The sequence below is a fragment of the Mauremys mutica genome, chromosome 2, assembly GCF_020497125.1.
Source record: "Mauremys mutica isolate MM-2020 ecotype Southern chromosome 2, ASM2049712v1, whole genome shotgun sequence".
Classification (NCBI taxonomy): Eukaryota; Metazoa; Chordata; order Testudines; family Geoemydidae; genus Mauremys; species Mauremys mutica.
This window is the reverse complement of record NC_059073.1, coordinates 191875487-191894315: the sequence shown is the minus strand read 5'-3', so window position 1 is coordinate 191894315 and position 18829 is coordinate 191875487.

The following is an 18829-nucleotide window of genomic DNA, read 5'->3' as shown; positions in this document are numbered from 1 at the left end:
CCAGCAAGCTTCCTGAGCCCTGTGGTGTGCACCCTGTTCTGTGGAAATTGGGTATGGGAGCAGCGGGAGGGGGACACCCTGACATTAGCACCTCGCTTCCTCCCTATGCACAGCAAGCAGGAGGCTCCTAGGAGCAGCTCCAAGGCAGAGGGCAGGAGCAGCACATGGCAGTGGGTGGAGGGACAGCTGAACTGCCGGCAATTGATAGCCTGCTGGGCAGCTGCCGCACAGGGAACTTAGTGGAGCTGCTAGGGGGGGCTGCCGGTCAACCCTGGTTGCACCCTGGTACCAAGCAGGCCGCTCTTTCTACAAGCACTGGACAAAGCAGGTGGCTGCCAAAAAACATTATAAGGAAGCATTGCGCAACTTTAAATGAGCATGTTCTCTAATTGATCAGCAATGTAACAACTAAACAATGTTAACTAGAACAATGTTTAGAGAGGAGTTACTGTATAAGAAATTAGCCCTAATGTGCAGGATTAGACAATAGTAATATATAAATAAGCTTTATTTATTCACTCTAGCAAGAAGAATATGTTAAGTATTTGCAAAGCCAAACATTAAAACTAGCTTCAAAAGAAGAGCTAAATTCATTGCATCAAAATGCCATGTAAATAGTTATCACTGCCTTTTATACTCTCGTTTCACACAAGTGATCTGGCAAAAACAAGGTGTACTGTAAATCCTTACTGTGTTTCATATTTAGTAATCTTTGAGTAAACTGCATTATTCTCATCTCAGTAAAAAAATCATGAAATGACTAAGTCTGGGACTGAATTTCCACACCATTCCTCAGCTTCCAAGCCATGATTAAACAAGGCCATTTGTACTTAACTTTGTGCTTAATATGTGCTTAAATCCATATGTATTCAGCAAAGCACTTAAGCATGTTTTTAAGTCCCATAGCTTAAATTAATCATGTGAGAACTGAAGGCACTCACAGGAGATATACACTACTCAGGATTGGGGACAGGTGACATATTTTCTCTCTCCTGATTATTTCACAGTCATCACCTTTCTTCTTAACTTACCTTCACCTCCACATCCTCAGGGGATGGCATTCACTCCTGCAATCATTCATGGTTCTTTTGGAGAATTCTGGAATGCCTTCAGCTATTGAAACAAGTCCACACTTGACGTCTCCAAAGATCATCTCTGCATTCCTCCATTACCATCACCCTGGGTCTCATATTGGCTCTTTTTAAAATTGCTTTCTTTACAACTATGGATTCTGGATAACTCTAAGAAAAACTGTGTGTCCTGCAATGGATGGTGCAAATGGTACAGGAGTAATACTTGATAATGGAGAAAGGTAAAAAGTGGTGTTCCCCAGGGGTCTGTACTGTGACCAGTCCTATTCAACATAGTCATAAATGATCTGGGAAAGTGAGTAAACAGGGAGGCAGCAACATTTGCACATGATACAAAACTAGTCAAGATAGTTAAGTCCAAAGCTGACTATGAAGAGTTACAAAGGGATCTCACAAAACTGGGTGACTGGGAAACAAAATGACAGATGAAATTCAGTGTTGATAAATGCAAAGTAATGCCCATTGGAAAACATAATCCCAACTATACATATAAAATGGTGGGGTCTAAATTAGCTGTTACCATTGTAAAAAGAGATCTTGAAGTGATTGTGGATAGTTCTCTGAAAACATCCACTCAATGTGCAACGGCAGTCAAAAAAGCAAACAGGATGTTGGAATCATTAGGAAAGGGATAGATAATACAACAGAAAATATCATATTGCCTCTATATAAATCCATGGTATGCCCATGGTGTGCCCACATCTTGGATACTGTCACTCCATCTCAAAAAAGATATATGAGAATTGGAAAAGTACAGAAAAAGGCAACAAAAATGATTAGTGGTATGGAACGGCTTCGGTATGAGGAGAGATTAATAAGACTGGGACTTTTCATCTTGAAAAAGAGATGACTAAGGCGGGAATACGATAGAGGTCTATAAAATCATGACTGGTGTGGAGAAAGTAAATAAGGAAGTGTTTATTTATTCCTCACAACACAAGAACTAGGGATCAGCAAATGAAATTAATAGGCAGCATGTTTAACATAGACAAAAGGAAAGTATTTCTTCACACAACACATAGTCAACCTGTGGAACTCTTTTCCAGAGGATGTTGTGAAGGCCAAGACTATAACAGAGTTCAAAAAAGAACTAGATAAGTTCATGGAGGCTAGGTCCATCAATGGCTATTAGCCAGGATGAGCAGGGATGGTGTCTCTCACCTCTGTTTGCCAGAAGCTGGGAATGGGCGATGGGATGGATCACATGATGATTGCCTGTTCTGTTCATTCCCTCTGAAGCTCCTGGCATTGGCCACTACTGGAAAACAGGATACTGGGCTAGATGGACCTTTGGTCTGACCCACTATGGCCATTCTTATGTTCTTGAGGAGACATGGAGAAACTAACCAAAGTATATGGCACTAATCCAACCTGGACAAGTTTTCTTTCTGTGTATTGTAGTCAATCATCACTCAAGTGACGTAGAGGTACATTATATATCCAGTAAGGAGTGATGTGACCATTCTGTATATATAGTCCCCCCCAAAACATGGGAAAACTCTAAAAGCAGGTAAAAAAAAAGAGTCAGCAACAAAAGTGCTAAGGAATAATGCCACTAGATGGCAGCTGTAGTAAGTCTTACACCCATTGGACCTGTTTTACAACAGGGAAGCATGTAATAAAGGATGTCTTCCATCTACACCCACTCTGTCCAGGCAGCACTTAAGAGATGACAGGGAGAAAATGTGAGAAAGAAAAGCCTGCACATCATACTGGAAAGAAGCCTGCAGATAGTTGGGCTAGGCATAGTATGGACTTTCAGGAGATTGGGGGTGGGAAGCTCTCAATTTTCTGAGGAACAGGGGAGGCTCATTACGAATTTTCTGTAGTGGGGTAGGGAAAGGGGAAATGCAGATTAATAGATTCTAAGGCCACAAGGGATCATTGTGATCATGTAGTGTGACCTCCTGCAGAACACAGGCCATAGAAGCCCCCCCCCAAATATTTTCTAGAGCAGATCTATTAGAAAAACACTCAATCATGATTTAATAATTGTCAGTGATGGAGACTCCATCACAACCCTTGGTAAATTGTTCCAGTGGTTAATTACTCTCACTGTTAAAAATTTATGCCTCATTTCCAGTCTGAATTTGTCTATCTTCAGCTTCCGGCTATTGGATCATGTTATACCTATAAATTGAAGAGCCCTCCTGTCGGTACTTATAGATTGCAATCAAGTCACCCCTTCACCTTCTCTTTGTTAAGCTAAATAGATTGAGCTCCTTGAATCTATTACTACAAGGCATGTTTTCTAATCAGCTAATCATTCTCGTGGCTCTCCTCTGAACCCTCTCCAATTTATCAATATCTTTCTTGATTTGTGGCTATCAGAACTGGACACAGTATTCCAGCAGCCATCCCACCAGTGCCAAATACAAAGGTAAAATAAACTCTCTACTCCTACTCGCGATTCCCTTATTTATGCATCCAAGGATTGCATTAGCCCTTTTGGCCACAGCATCACGCCGGCAGCTCAGATTCAGCAGATTATCCATCCTCACACCAAATCTTTTTCGGAGTCACTGCTTCCCAGGATGGAGTCCACCATCCTTTAAGTATGGTTACATTCTTTGTTCCTAGATGTATACATACATTTACATTTAGTCGTATTAAAACACATATTGTTTGCTTTTACCCAGTTTACCAAGCAATCCAGATCACTCTGAATCAGTTACCTGTCCTCTTTGTTATTTACCACTCCCCCAAATTTTGTGTCATTTACAAATTTTATCAATGATGATTTTATGTTTTCTTCCAGGTCATTGATAAAAATGTTAAATAGCAAGGGGACAAGAACCTACCCCTGTGGGTCCCCACTGGAAAGAGACCTGTTCCCATGACAATTCCCTGTTTACAGTTACATTTTGAGACCTATCAGTTAGGCAGTTTTTAATCTATTTAATGTGTGCCATGTGAGTTTTATGTTGTTCTAGTTTTTTAATCAAGATGTTGTGTGGTCCCAAGTTTAACACCTTACAGAAGTCTAAGTATATAATGTCAATGCTATTACCATTGTCAACAAAACTTGTAATCTCATAAAAAAAATTAAATTAGCTTGACAAGATTTATTTTCCATAAGCCCATGTTGATTTGCATTAATCACATTACCTTCCTTTAGTTCTTTATTAATCGAGTCCTGTATCGGCCACTCCATTATCTTGCCTGAGATTGATGTCAGGCTGACAGGCCTATAATTACCTGGGTCATCCCATTTACCTGTTTTAAGAATTGGCACAACTTTAGCTTTCTTACAGTCTTCTGGAACTTCCTAAATGCTCCAAAACTTACTGAAAATCAACATTAATGGTTCAGCAAGCTCTTCAGCCAGCTCTTTTAAAACTCTTGGATGCAAGTTATCTGGACCTAATGATTTAAAAATGTCTAACTTCTGTTTAACATCCCTCAGAGATATTAATGGAAAAGATTGTGTGTTATTACCACATGATGAGACTATATCATCTGTTTTTCCCCAAATATGGAATAGAAATATTTATTTAACACTTCTGCCTTTTCTGCATTATTATAGATAAGTCTACCATTTCCATCTAGAGATGAACCAATACCACTGCCAGGATTCTTTTTGTTCCTAGAATATTTTAAAAACTCCTTCTTACTGTCTTTAATTCTACTGGCCATAGATTTTTCTTGTGTCCCTAGGCTTCACTTATGAATTCCTATCAACTTCTTCTTTCTTCTTTTTATTTTTTACAGCTGCCTTCTCTTCCTCTCTACACAAGATTTTTTTAAAACTATCACAGCCTTCTTCCTCAATTGTGGGATTGTGGCTTTTTGGTCATCTAATAAGGTGTCCTTAAATTATTCCCAATGATCATTCATATTTTTTTATTAAATTTTTCCTCCCGATGATTTGGCTCATAATTATGTTCAGTTTTCTGAAATTAGCCTTATTAAAGCATCAAGTATATATATTCTATTATAGGACTGCACTTTATTCTGCTTGAACAGTATAAATGTGATCAAGTCACGATTACTTATACATAAGCTAACATTAACTTTTAGTTATGTGATCAGTCCCTCTTCATCTGTTAGGACAAGGTCTAATACAGATTCCCCCCCTGCTGACTGCAACACTTTTTTTATTCAGGCATTTGCCATTTATACTGTTTAGAAATTCCAAGGATATTTTAGTACTGGCAGCATGAGACCTCCAGTGTATGTCACTCAAATTGAAATCCCCCAATAGAATCAAGTCAGTTGATAACAGCAAGGAGAAAGACACTATCTGATTGTGAGGAAGCGGCACAATATCTATTTACAGGGAAGAAGACTATAGGGGTCAGGGAACACTATCACACTGCAGTTGTAGCACAGAAAATGAGTTCTATGCTTAAGAAAACAGTAAAGCAGAATGGGCAGCAAGAATCTGGAACCTATTTTAAATATAAAAAATAAGGGACTTTAATTTAAGATCCCATAACAATATCAGTTTACCTTATAAAGTTCTCATATTAACAATGATATGAAGTAGTCATTGCTTCATACAGTCTACCTTTAAGGAGAAGAAAGCACCTAGCTCAGGCATACCCAACCCATGGCTCTGGAGCCACATGCGGTTCTTCAGAAGTTAATAAGCGGCTCCTTGTATAGGCACTGACTCCGGGACTGGAGCTACAGGTGCCAACTTTCCAATGGGCCAGGGGGTGCTCACTGCTCAACCCCTGGCTCTGCCCCCACTCCACCCCTTCCCGCCCCCTCACCTGAGCCTGCCATGCCCTCGCTCCTCCCTGTCCCCCCCCCCAGAGCCTCCTGCACAAAACAGGTGATCGGGAGGTGTGGGGAGGGAGTGCGAGGCACTGATCGGTGGGGCTTCTGATGGGCAGGAGGTGCTGGGAGCCAGGGGGGAGCTAATGGGGGGGGGAGGGCTGCTGACGTATCACTGTGGCTCTTTGGCAAGGTACATTGGTAAATACTGGCTCCTTCTCAGGCTCAGGTTGGCCACCCCGATGTAGCTGATATTGTCATACTGAAATCTAACAAGTACTATGTCCTAACCAGGACTAAGGCCCTACCGCAACCTTTCTTGGACTGGCTTTACTTTCTCACTGTGGAGATCAGCTTCATAGTTCTTGGGCTCTACCCCTTGTAGATTTTAGCCATTAAACTCCCTCCAAAGTGTGTCCCTTCTCACACACTTATTTCCATGTGTTTATTTTTCTCTATTAAAGCATTTCTCCATCTTGGTTCCTCAGGTCCAGATCAAGCAAGGAGCCACACCAGTAAACAAACCAAAATTACAAGCCAAAGCAAAGCAAACCAAATATCTCGCCATTTCCCACTCTTTAATGGGAAGCTGTAATAGAACTTTCCTTGTAATATTGCACTGCTAACACAAGAGGGTGCTACATAACCATATAAATACTAACAAGGCTTACCCCCTATTTCTCTCCCATGATCTATAATGGAATCCAACAACAGCTGTGTTTCTCCTGATTCTAGAGAAAACTCTGCCAGAAACATTGCCCAAGGGTAAGAACTACCCAGTCTCTGCTTATGAAGGTGACTGGACAGAGGAAGGAAGAAGTCATGCTGCAGTGTGCACCTGACTCTGCATTCAAGGTCTCCTTCATTATCTTCCCCCTACGTTTTACATATGACTCAATGAAGGGCTTTAATGTACTCAACAAACTTTTATTTTTTAAACTCCCCTTATAACAGATCCATCCCACATGCCATATCAATTTGTTGCAGGTGCAGAGGCACAGTATCAGTGGGGAGGTGCTTTGTTCTTAAAGGACCGGGGAGTTTGTACTTAACAGTGAAGTTAATTTATGTACTACAGCAGCGAGACCCTGATGCAAGCCACTGGCAGCTCTGGTTTGCTCGGCCCTCTGCAGTCACAGCCCTCCTTCCAAATTGGAGGATGGCTTTGGTCTCTGCAGCCACACCCTTACACAACAAAGGCAGATCCTCCATACAGGAAGGAGGCACAGAATCACTATGCTGGAGGAGGCAGGGGAGACACCGGCTGATAGAAGGGCTGGCTTACAGGATCAGTTGAATAAAGGAATGAGGAGAGGGGTGATATCAAATGATCAACTGATTGGTGGGGTCTTGGGAGACAAAAATTAATGGGATGGGAATGGCTGTGAGGATGGAGGATGGGTTTCTTGGGAGCAGATGGGAAGCCCTAGGGGAGGGGAAGGCAAACTTTTTGGCCCGAGGGCCACATCAGGTTTCTGAAATTGTATGAAGGACTGGTTAGGGGAGGCTGTCCCTCTCCAAGCAGCCAGACATGGCCTGGCCCCTGCCCCCTATCCAACTCCCCCCTGCTTCTGGCCCCCTGATGGCCCCCCTGGGATTCCTGCCCCATCCAACCCCTCTGTCCCCTGACAACTGCCCCCAGAACCCCTGCCCCATCCACCTCTCCCTGTCCCCTGACCGCCCCTGGACCCCACACCCTTGACTACCCCCCCACCGCCCCATCGAACCCCTCCTCTCCTTCCTGACTGCCCCCCCCAGGATCCCTGCCCCCATTCAACCCCCCTGTTCCCCACCCTCTGACCGCCCTGACCCCTACCCACACCCCTGCCCCCTGACCACCACCCCGAACTCCCCTGCCCTCTATCCAACCCCTCCCCTGCTCCCTGCCCTCTTACCGTGCTGCCTGGAGCACTGGTGGCTGGCGGCACTACAGCCACAATGCCCAGAGCACCAGGATAGGCAGTCATGCCGCCCGCTGGAGCCAGTCATGCCACTGCGCAGATCAGAGCACCAGGTCAGGCCGCGGTTCTGCAGCTGCGCTGTCCCAGGAGCTCACAGCCCCGCCGCCCAGAGCACTGAGCCGGCAGGGCAGTGAGCTGAGGCTGTGGGGGATGGGGAACCGCAGAGGGAGGGACCAGGGACTAGCCTTCTGGGCCAGGAGCTTAGGGGCCGGGCAGGAGAGTCCCATAGGCCGGATGTGGCCCACGTGCCGTCGTTTGCCCACCTCTGCCCTAGGGCAAAAAACAAGACAAAGGATAGGGAAAGTCAGGGAAAAGATAACAGAACATGGGACTGGGTGAAAGCAAGAATACACTTCAAAAGATAGAAAGGGATGGAGGGGCAGGATTCCTATTTTCCACTACTTTGCACATTGTGTAGAGTGTGGAGTGCAGGAGGGGGCTCAGGGCAGGGGGTTGGGGTGCTAAGTGCAGGCAGGGGGATCAGGGCAGGAAGTTGGGGTGCAGGAGGGGTGCGAGGTGCAGGCAGGGGGATTAGGGCAGGGAGTTGAGGTGCAGTAGGAGTGCAGCAGGGGGCTCAAGACAGAGTTGGGGTGCGGCAGGGGGCTCAAGACAGGGAGTTGGGGTGCAGGGGGGTGCAGGGTGAAGGCAGGGGGCTCAGGGCAGGGAGTTGGGGTGCAGGAGGGGTGTGAGGTGTGGGCAGGGGGCTCAGGGCAGGGAGTTGGGGGTGGGGTGCAGGAGAGGGCTCAGGGCAGGGAGTTGGGATGCAAGAGGGTGCGGGGTGCAGGCAGGGGGCTTAGGGCAGGGAGTTGGGGTTTGGGGTGCAGGCAGGGGGCTCAGGGCAGGGAGTTGGGGTGCAGGAGGGGTGCAGCAGGGGGCTCAGGACAGGGAGTTGGGGCACAGGAGGGTGCGGCAGGGGGCTCAGGAGAGGGAGTTGGGGCACAGGAGGGTGCAAGGTTTAGGCAGAGGGCTCACGGCAGGGAGTTGGGGGGTGGGATGCAGGAGGGGTTTGGGCTCTGGCCCGGCACCGCTTACCTGCAGCGGCGTGCTCCCTGCCTGCCTGCCTTGGCCCCACGCTGCACCGCTCACCACATCTTACAGTGATATTGTGGAAATCCTGAGGTCCCATTTTTTCTCCAAAACCACTGGTAATTGCTGAAAGATATAGGTTCTACAAGAGAGACCAAATAGAAGACAAAACAGTTGTACAATTTGTAGCAACTTTGAAAAAGCTTGTGGAACACTGTGAATTTAAGAAGATATTAAATGACACCGTATGTGACAGTTTGTGTGTGGCCTGCACAGTGAAGCTATACAAAAATGCCTATTGACAGAGGCTCAGCTTACCTTACAGAAGGCTGTTGATATTGCAGTCTCCCTGGAACTGGCTACAAAGGAGGTGCAATACATTGGCTACAAAGGAGGTGCAATACATCCCTTAGGGTGCATAAGGGGTCACAAGAACCTACCCACAAAACTGGGGGGAGTCAGGAATGTTACTGCTATGGTAAGCCATGCATCAGAATGCTTGTGTAAGGACCTGATATGTCAACACTGTGGCAAAGAGGGACACATAGAGTGTGCCTGTAAACAAAAGAAAAAGAGGCCTCTGGTCTGGCCAACCAAAAAGCAAAATCTACATACCTTAGAGCAGACCCAGGATGACCAAGGAGACACCTCATCACAAGAAGAAGAGCCACTCCACATTTTGTTTTTGGCAGTGGGTTCACATGAATACTGGGTAACCCCGTTGTTGGATGGCAAACCTATACGCATGGAACAGGACACCGGTGCAGCCATCTTGCTGGTCTCTGAGACTGTGTATAAAGAAAAGCTATAGCATCTTCCACTTAAGGCAACAAAAACTGTTCTGAAGACATATATAGGAGAAGCTGTGCCCATGTTGGGCACTACTGATGTTAAGGTGGAGCTCAATGGGCAGGCTGATAAATTGCCATTGTTTGTGGTGAGAGATAATTACCCAGCCTTAATGGGTAGGTCTTGGCTTAGGAAGATTCAGCAGAAGTGCACCAAATGACAAAAGAAGAAACCGATCTGACTGCTATACTAAGGAAACATGTTGCTGTTTTTGGAGAGGATCTGGGAAGTATGAAGGAAATCACTGTGACATTGAACATTAAACCTGACAGTCAACCAAAATATCTGAAAGTCAGAACTGTGCCAGATGCCATCAGGCCATAAGTTGAAACGGACCTGGAGCACCTGGTCACCAGTTATGTGTAGCCTATGGGCAACTCCTATCCTTCCAATAGTGAAGAAAGATGGCTCCCTCCGGATTTGCGGTGATTTTAAAGTCACTGTCAACCCAGTGTTGTGTACAGAGCAATACCCGCTTCCCTGTATCGATGACCTCTTCGTGGGCCTGGCTGGGGGACAAAAGTTCAGTAAGATCGATCTGAGTCAAGCGTATTTACAGATGCACGTTGATGAAAAGTCCCAAGAGCTGTTGACTATTATGACTTATAAGGGGCTTTATTGATACTGTTGCCTACCCTTTGGAATAATGTCTGCTCCTGCCTTGTTCCAGAGGGCTATGGACCAGATCTTGCCAGGAGTCCGGTGCTATCTGGATGACAGCCTGGTCACTGGAAGGAATGAGGAGGATCACCTACACCCACGGGACTGGCCTGGAACCTATTCACGCTGATTTCGCTGGCCCACTTGAAGGAAGCATGTTCTTGGTAGTGGTAGACGCCCATTCTAAATGGCCAGAAGTCTCTATAATACAGTCCACTACTGCACATAGTATTATCCAAAAACCATGGGGACTCTTTAGTCGTTTTGGTCTGGCAGAACAACTGAGCAGAACAACGGACTACAGTTCGTCTCTCAGGAGTTTCAAAATTTTATGAAGGCAAATGGGATACACCACATCACCTCAGCACCAGTCATCCATCCACCAAAGGATTAGCTGAAAGATTTGTGCAGACAATGAAACAGGCTTTGAAATTGGCAAGGGGACAATTATCCATTCAAAAGCATCTGGACACCTTCTTACTATCCTACAGAAACACACTGCATGCTACGTCCAAGGCATCCCCGGCCTTTCTAATGATGGGACGACAGCGGCACACTTGCTTTGATCTGCTGAAACCTTCTGAACCCTGATAAATTGTGCAAGGTCAGCAGCAAGATCAAGTCATCAGGCGTGCACCCAGAGCAAAAGACCAAACCGTTAGCCTGGGACAGCCGGTTTTGGCTCGGAATTATAGTTCTGGAACTATATGGGTCCCTGCCACTGTCATTGCTCAAACAGGACCTGTTTCCTACATAGTCCAGACTGCAGAGGATCTCACCTGGCGGCGACGTAGATCAGCTGTTGCCAGGCCATACCAGTCCTCAGGACACATCTTCAGTTGAGTTGCCTAACTTCACCACTTCCGGTGAGACACTGAATCAAGAGTCACCTGTTCCTGACTTTCTCCCTCCAATACTGCCGGCGGCAGAGATACCCACCTGCTGATATCACATCCTCACACATTCACGCTACGAACCCTGAGCCCATTGTCAGGCATGCACCCAAGACACTTTTGGGTGTAACAACACCAGAAGTCTGCCGTAATCCACCTAAAGACAGAAGGCCTCCTCAATGTCTGGATCTTTAGCTAGGGTGAACCCACGGTTACGGGGCAAAATATTCCCCAGGGTTTAGCCGGGAATGGAGGTGGTCTATCCTCCTTCTCTAGTTTACTGTTTGTTTTATTTAGGGAATGTTCTCATTAAGGAGGGAGGAATATGTTGTTATTTGGTTCTCGTGGTAATAGAATCTTGTTGTTGCTATGGCAACTGAGTTAGATTATTAGGGGATAGCCCAGACAGTTTTGTCTGGTTTTTGGTTAGTTGTGTGTGTGGCAATAAATGGCTGTTTTTAAGGTTTACAGCTCTCTGCGTCTCAAGTGATTTCTTCCTAAAACTGCTTCCCCCAAGGATATAACAGACACTGCATTTTACGGGAGTTTTTAATATGGTTTAGTGTCTGACGGGCAAAATTGCGTTTGAGGGAATTTAAGTGAAAAATAGATAAATGTCCACTAGGTGGCAGCTGCCAAAATCTTACTGAAAAAATGTCCTTTACACAAAACCAGTTACAGAAGAGTAGATGCTCCTTCCTAGCAACAAATCAGTGGCCTTTTGCTATGTCCTAAGCAGCTGTTGTTGTTATGGGGAGTGTCATCTGACCAAAGGTGTATGAAGAGTTGAGGGTGTTTTGGAAGGGGTGGAGCAGCCACGTTGTGGACAGGGAGTTGGGGTGAGTGGAGGGGAACCCCAAGTTTTGGGGGAATGTGTCAGGGGAACCCTGGGTTTGGCAGGGGAGCCCTAGTCAGCAAAACAGCTGAGCCAGCCTGGCTGCCAGGGCAGGCTGAGGGTAGGGTGACCAGACAGCAAACCTGAAAAATCGGGACAAGGGGTGGGGGGTAATAGGAGCCTATATAAGAAAAAGACCCAAAAATCGGGACTGTCCCTATAAAATCGGGACATCTGGTCACCCTACCTGAGGGTGCTCCCACTGGCAGCTTTATTCTCCACCACGAGGAGGGATAGATGGCTGAGGAGGGTACCATGTGCACCCTGCAGTGGAGGGCAGGAGTGGCTCCTAGCACAGACAGCAGAGATGGGACGGGGGAAGGAGGATAGGTCAGTGCCCTGGGGAGGAGGATCCCTGATCCCCCACTCCAAAATAGCAACCCCTTCTCCCCATTGTGTGCCAGCCCAATACTGAGGAAGGGAGGAGGAAACCCTCCAACTGCGCCTCTGCTGCTCCCACCACCCCAGCTTGCCCCTGTCTACACACCCCCAATCTCCACCCCTGGATGTGATGTCACAAATGTTGATCTTATGCGGAAGCTCTGTTGCTGTTACCGAGTGGACATTCATAGTAGGGAAAGTGTTCCCAGGGGAAATGTTGCTTGTAAGCAGCGGTTGCTCTTACAAGGTGTTACTGCAAACACGCATCTGTTGCATTTCCATTTACAAGAGTTCATGGACCACCTATGCATTTAAACTATACTTGCAGCTACAAATTTAATTTGCCACCTTTTTCAGCCCTAATGCAGGAGTACCCAAAATGGCTATATTACTAAACCAACTTCAGCGATATTGCCAGTTTGGGTAACCAGGAAGTTAGGAGACTGGCTTTAGGATGATGATTGTACTTAAAAAACACTCTTTTACTTAATCTCTGATTTTACACTTTTAAGGGAAAGCCACCTTCCCTTTTTCGTAGCTATTTCAGTTTCAGATTTTAACCACAACTAAGTACAAAAACATACCAGCCTTTCCTCTGACTACTCAGAAGGGGATTCAACTTCCAACTGCTGGAGTGGAGGAGCTGCCATTTTATCCCTCTCTTGCCTCCCTCCCAATCATTTTCTGTCCTACCCCTCTCCCCACCCTACTCAGTTTCCTCCTCACATTTCCTCCTTGCTTCTCCACTTCTATCCCCCGCCTACACTCTCCCTTCCCCTTCAGTCTCCCTCCTCCACATCTTGTTTCCTTGTGGTAATTTTCCTTTGGTTTTCCTTCCTATATCCCCATTACTAACCCCCTCATTCCCCTCCCCCTCTTCCCTGCAAGTTCCTTCAGCCTGCTTGCTTACCTTGAACTACTCCACTCAAATTCTCCAGATGAGTGTCATTACTTCACCCAACCTACATTCCCCTGCTATCTGTCAGTGCCCAACTTCAGAGAGCTCTTTGTTTTGCTTGCTGTCTGTGTTGGGTTGGTCCTTGAATTGGAATATTAAGCAGTTAATGTCAGAGCCATCTGCGTGCAATGATATAGCAATGATGTCAGTGTCAGGGAAGAGATAAAAGACCATTCAGGTCTGTCCAGAACTGTGGAGGTTTGGTGCTGGCGGACAAGTACCTCAGCCTCTTGAGGCTAAGGGAAGAATGGGATTGGGGGTTTAGAAGCTTCCTTGTTTGTTGTTTTTTTGGAAACTAAAATTCAAAGACAGACTTCTTTTGGTGAAATGAGCATACAAAGAGGTTCATACTCCTGTCATAGCTAGCACCTCTGCTGGTTTATGAACATGGAGAGTACCATGAAGGGCACAGTCTAGATGACAATTGTGTATCTAGGCAAACAGTTAAATTGTTGGGGAACTGATTTATTAACTGACTCTAACCTTTACAAAAGCACCTAAATGACTGAGGTTGCTAAGTCCCATTTTCTAAAATTACTAAGGACCAGACTTTTAAAGCTATTGAGGTATTGCTGTGCTTAGAATTGCAGTGCCCAATCCCATTTAAGAGCCTAACGTTCATTTTCAAAAGGGATTTAAGCACTTAGGAGCCTAAATCATTTGAAAACTGTGTCCATATTCGGGGATGGTATCAACTTTTCTTTTGTATTATGGTTGTGGGATTTTCATTACATTAAATTCCTTAAGCAGAAATGATGTAAATATATGAAAGTTTTATTGCTGAGTGTAAAAGGCTTCCTTGGTCCTGCTTCTGTCTCCAGCTTGTGCTGGTTCAACACTCTGTGCTGTTCATTTATAACCTTCACAGCATACTTAGCACCTTGGAGAGGGAGAAAGCTCACTCTTTCACTGTCTGCTTCCCCATTTTTTACTTCCTGCCTGTGACTATTTGTGGGCTCTGGCTAATGGCTTAATTGGCCTTTCTGCACTGCCCCCACCCACAAATTAGACACTGGTCTGCCTCCTCAACTCCAATCTGATTAGAGTTGCTGTGAACAGAGTGTTGACTCAGGGTTTCCTACCTAGCACTCTGTCACACATCTCCACCCTTATTTAACTGCAAAATTCTTCTTGCCTTGTGCTTTCCCTCCCTCTCCTCTCTCATTGCATCTGGCAGGGAATTGAGGTTATTTCCCTCATCCCCTGTATCAGCCAGGGCCCCAGGCTCCCTCAAGTTGCCAAACTGTGCCAAGGTTTCTTCTCCTGGAGGTTGTGTTGCTTCCTTGGCCCCCTGACCTCTGCTAAAGAGTTTGGGCTGTCTGTCTCCCCTGCATCTCCTTCCTTTCTTCCTTCCCTGGAGACGTTTCTTGTTCTCCTGACTCAGGCTTTGTTGTCCAGGGGTCTCTCCTGCTTCTTTTTTGGAGTTCCCCCTCTCTTCCCCCAGGTTTTCCTTTTCTTAACAAGAAACCCACCACCTCACTTCCCAATGGGGAAGGGACTCCCCAAGACAACTGGATAAAGCAGCCCCTCCATTCCCCAACCTGTTTCCACTGAAACCTTCTCCAGACCTCCAGAGGCACCTGGACTATGGGGCAATGCCTCCTATCCCCAGGGACACACCGTATGTCCACAGTTGTTCCTGGAATCATTGAGTGAGGCTTCACCAGCTCCCTCTGGACAAGACAGAAAGCTGAGGCCGTATCCATAAGGCACCTCTGGAGCTTCCTTCCCACCTTCACAGAAATGATGGACAGTTTTTGCCCCTTTCTCTTCCCTCCAGCTCTGGCCTAACCACAAAACTTGGCAAAGCCACAATCCATGTAGGGGCAGTCCCCTTTCTTGTGTCTGGGTTGTAGAAAATAATGGGTTGAGCCCCAGCTGGAACTCCTTGGGGTTCTTCCTTCTTCCTGTCCATATCCCTTCCCACTGTGGGTTTTCTGGTCTTCCTTTCTACCTCTGGACCCTTATATGGTCATCCCTCTTTCCTAGGAAAGTCAGCTTCTGCATACTAGCCCGTCAGTTTTATGGCAGCATCCACCGAGTCCAGTTGATGTTGCCTGACCCACACTCATATGTTCTTGGGGAGGCCCTGAAGGAACTGTTCTAATACCAGAGCATCCATTATTTCTGCCACCATTTGGGTATCTGATCTCAACCAGTGGGTGGCCCAGTCCATTAACCTTTGGGCAAATGCCCAGGGCCGTAAACCTCCTGTCCACCTTGCTGAGCTGAACTTTTGATGGTACTTCTCAGTAGACAGCCCAACCCGATCCAGGATGGCTGCCCTTACCATCTCATATTTTCTTGCCTGCTTCTCACTCAGGGCCATATACGCCGCTTGGGCTTCTCCTGACAGGTACGGAGCCAACCGCAGGGCCCAGGTTGCCCTATCCCATCCAGCACCCATGGTTACCCTGTCAAAAGCGGCCAGGAATGCATCTGGGTCATCTGCAGGGCTCATTTTACATAATCCTAGGCTCTGTGTTCAGGCACCATCCCACACCGGGGGACTTACCACCTTCTGTAGGAGCTGCTGCTGGATGCTGGCTTGTTCCCTTATGAAAAGGGTTGCCAGGTGTCCGGTTTTCAACTGGAACACCCAGTCAGAAAGGGACCATAGCAGCTCCATTTGCACTACTGACTGGGCCATTAAAAGTCTGGTCAGCAGTTCAGCAGGGCTAAGGCAGGCTCTGTGCGGCTCCTGGAAGCAGCGGCATGTCTCCCCTCCAGCTCCTATGCATAGGGGCAGCCAGGAGGCACTGCATGCTGCCCCTGCTCCAAGCGCTGTCTCTGAAACTCCCATTGGAGCCAATGGGAGCTGCAGGGGCAGCACCTGTGGACAGGGCAGCGCACAGAGCAGCCTGGCCGTGCCTTGGCTTAGAAGCTGGAGAGGGGGACATGCTGCTGCTTCTGGGAGCTGCTTGAGGTAAGTCCCTGGAGCCTGAACCCCTCACCCCCTTCTGGACTCCAACCCTCTGCCCCAGCCCCACCCCAGAGCCCACACCCCCAGTTGGAGCCCACCCCCCATGCCCCAACCCTGATCGCCCTCTTGCACCCCAAATCCTACATCTTCAGCCCCATCCCAGAGCCCTCATCCCCCCACACCGCAACCCTCTGCCCTAACCGAAAATCCACTCACACACCATGAACCCCTCATTTCTGGCCCCACCCCAGAATCCACACCCCCAGTCCAGAGCCCATACCCTGTCCCACAACCCAACACCTTGAGCCAGCCAGGTGAAAATGATCGAGTGAGTGAGAGTGGGGAGAGCGAGTGACAGAGGGATGGGGGATGGAGTGAGTGAGGGGGAAGGACCTTGGAAAAGGGGCAGGGCAGGGGCAAGGCCTCAAAGTATGAGTGGGGTAAGGGACAGGGCAAGGGTGTTTGATTTTGTGTGAGTAGAAAGTTGGCAACCCTACTTAAGAATGCCTGCAGGCTTTTCTGCTGCTCTGCCTGCCAGATAAGCAAAGTCTGTCTCTCCCTGTGGTGGGATTGTTGAAACCCTTATAGGGCCTTCTGCATATCCTCTTGTTGTTTTACTAGCCATTGAAGGGTTTTCTCTATTGCCCAGGCCACCAAACCCTCACGCTGGCTCAGATCCCAGATAAGCCCCCACATACAACAGGCTTCCTCCATCCTGCTTTTGTCTCAGTCTACAAAACCATGCAGAGACCTTTGTGCTGGTTCAACACCTTGTGTAGTTTATTTATAATTGAGTCCCCCCACTTTCAAAGCATACCTAGTATCTTTATAAGCAGGGGGAGAGCAAGCTCACTCTTTCATTACCTGCTTTCCCTGTTTTTACTTCCTTCCTGTGCTTATTTGTGGGCTTGGGCTAATGGCCTAATTAGCCTTTCTGTCCTGCCCCACCCACAAATTAGGCACAGGTCTGCCTCATTAGCTCCAATCTGCTATGCCTGATTGGAGCCTCTGTAACCAGTGTTGATTCACAGTTTCCTACCTAGAACTCTATCACACTGAGATGAGGTTACTGATCTTTAGTTTCTTATTCATTATGCTAGTATCTTCATTTTTCTTGGTTATAGTCTATATTCTGGCTTTTAACTCCAAATATTATTTTCCTAAATAAGGTGTTCGTTTCTTTTTGCTATTGCTTGGTCTTTGAAAGTATAAAATTTGTTACTATCCTAGAGGTTATATGGCCTGTATATTTTTTCTCCTGATCACTAGATGGAAGTATTGAAAATGAATTAGCCAGTATTATTTCAGAAATCAATAAACTAAGGAATTGTCTGCACACAAATTGGAATCAATATAGCTATATCTGTTTTCACTGAAATGTTATTTCAGAGCATATCTGTGTGCACTCACATTAATTATCTGGAGGATGGCATGGACTGCACTCTGAGCAAGTTTGCAGATTACACTAAACTGGGATTAGTGGTAGATACGCTGAGGGGTAGGGATAGCATAGAGAGGGACCTAGACAAATTAGAGGATTGAGCCAAAAGAAATCTGATGAGGTTCAACAAGGACAAGTGCAGAGTCCTTCACTTAGGAAGGAAGAATCCCATGCACTGCTACAGACTAGGGACCGAATGGCTTAGCAGCAGTTCTGCAGAAAAGGACCTAGGGGTTACAGTGGATGAGAAGCTGGATATGAGTCGACAGTGTGCCCTTGTTGCCAAGAAGGCTAATGGCACTTTGGGCTGTATAAGTAGGGGAATTGCCAGCAGATTGAGGGATGTGATCATTCCCCTCTATTCGACATTGGTGAGGCCTCATCTGGAATACTGTGTCCAGTTTGGGGCCCCACACTACAAGAAGGATGTGGAAAAATTGGAAAGAGTCTAGCGAAGGGCAACAAAAATGATTAGGGGGCTGGAGCATATGACTTATGAGGAGATGCTGAGGGAACTGGGATTGTTTAGTCTGCAGAAGAGAAGAATGAGGGGGGATTTGATAGCTGCTTTCAATTACCTGAAAGGGGGTTCCAAAGAGGATGGATCTAGACTGTTCTCAGTGGTACCAGATGACAGAACAAGGAGCAATGGTCTCAAGTTGCAGTGTGGGAGGTTTAGGTTGGATATTAAGAAAAACTTTTCCACTAGGAAGGTGGTGCAGCACTGGAATGGGTTACCTAGGGAGGTGGTGGAATCTCCTTCCTTAGAGGTTTTTAAGGTCAGGCTTGACAAAGCCCTGGTTGGGATGATTCATTTGGGGATTGGTCCTGCTTTGAGCAGGGGGTTGGACTAGATGACCTCCTGAGGTCTGTTCCAACCCTGATATTCTATTCTATGATTCTGTGACTTCAGATGAAGTATCCTATTTTCATTTAATTTCAGTCAGTAAAAGCCAACTTAAGTTAAATCAAAATAGGACCATCATAACCTGAAATAATGTCCATAAACTAAATAACTAAATGTGCAGC